This window comes from Otolemur garnettii, unplaced genomic scaffold (genome assembly GCF_000181295.1).
Source record: "Otolemur garnettii isolate 467f Iridium unplaced genomic scaffold, OtoGar3 scaffold00025, whole genome shotgun sequence".
Lineage (NCBI taxonomy): Eukaryota > Metazoa > Chordata > Mammalia > Primates > Galagidae > Otolemur > Otolemur garnettii.
In genome coordinates this window covers 20,332,711-20,334,101 of record NW_003852420.1, presented here as the reverse complement: position 1 = coordinate 20,334,101, position 1,391 = coordinate 20,332,711, and the positions used below count along the sequence as shown (strand labels likewise).

General features: G+C 47.0%; 1 protein-coding gene across 2 annotated transcripts in view; it reads right to left on the bottom strand.

Annotated features, from left to right (window-relative positions):
- OSCP1 (organic solute carrier partner 1) overlaps window positions 1-1,391 on the bottom strand; it is a 35,763-nt gene that overhangs the window by 1,290 nt on the left and 33,082 nt on the right. The gene's annotated exons all lie outside the window — the stretch shown is intronic.

The window sequence follows — 1,391 nt, the reverse complement described above, 5'->3', positions numbered from 1 at the left end:
CCTGCCTCAGCCTCCCAAGTAGCTGGGACCATAGGTGCCTGCCACAACGCCCGGCTATTTTTTGGTTGCAGCCATCATTGTTGTTTGGCGGGTCCAGGCTGGGGATTCGAACCCGCCACCTTAGGTGTATGTGGCTGGCGCCTTAGCCGGCTGAGCTATAGGTGCCGAGCCTATGTTTTCTATTTTTAGTAGAGACAGGGGTCTCAGTCTTGCTCAGGTTGGTCTCGAACTCGTGAGCTCAGGCAATCCACCCCTCCTGGCCTCTCCAGGATTATAGGTGAGAGCCACTGTGCCCGGCCATCAAGTTCTTTTATATCTCTGTGCCTTTGTGCCTTTGCACACACTAAAATCTGACAAGAGTGCTTTTTTCCCTTCCTCTGCTTGGCAAACTCTAAGGCCCAGATCAGATGCTATTCTTTCAATTTGCTGGTGCAAAGTCAGTCACTGTGTCTTCAATTAGAGTCAATTCATGACAGGACTGGACTCACTTAAATACATGTTTATTTTCCCACTAGCTGGGAGATTCTAGGTGTTACATTCCATCTTTATGTCCCCAGCATTTAGTACATGTACCTGCCATATAGAAGTAAATGAAAGAAGTTAGTTTAATGAATAGGGAAAGAGAAGGCAATCTTCACCCCAAATATTTGGTTGAGGGAGGATCAATGAGATAATGCATGCAAAAATGTTCCGTAAACCACAGAGAACCGTATAAATATTGGTGAATTACTATTGCTATTGGTTTGGGTGAAACTATTTAATCCCAAAGAAATCAAGCTCCAACCTCTCTCAGGTTTCCTAACATACTTTTTTCTTTTTTGAGACAGTCTCTCTCTGTTGTCTAGGCTAGAGTGCCATGGCATCAGCCTAGCTCACAGCAACCTCAAACACCTGGGCTCAAGTGAGCCTCCTGCCTTAGCCTCCCAAACAGCTGGGACTACAGGTGGTGCCACAAGGCCCAGCTAATTTTTCTATTTTTAGTAAAGATGGGGTCTTAGTCTTGCTCAGGCTGGTCTCACACTCTTTTTTTTTTTTTGAGACAGATCTCAATGTCACCCTGGGTAGAGTGCAGTGGAATCACAGCTCATAGCAACCTCCAATTCCCGGCCTCGAGCAATTCTCTTGACTCAGCCTCCCAAGTAGCTGGGACTATAGGTGCCCGCCACAACACTGGGCTATTTTTTGGTTGTAGTTGTCATTGTTGTTTGGCAGGTTGGGGCTGGATTCTAACCTGCCAGCTCTGGTGTATGTGGCTGGCGCCTTAGCTGCTTGAGCTAAAGGGGCCGAGCCCTAGTCTTGAACTCTTGAGCTCAAGTGATCCTCCTGCCTTGGCCTCCCAGAGTGGTTCAGGCCATCAAATCCTGGTGGATTTTTAAACTAGGTTTTGTATT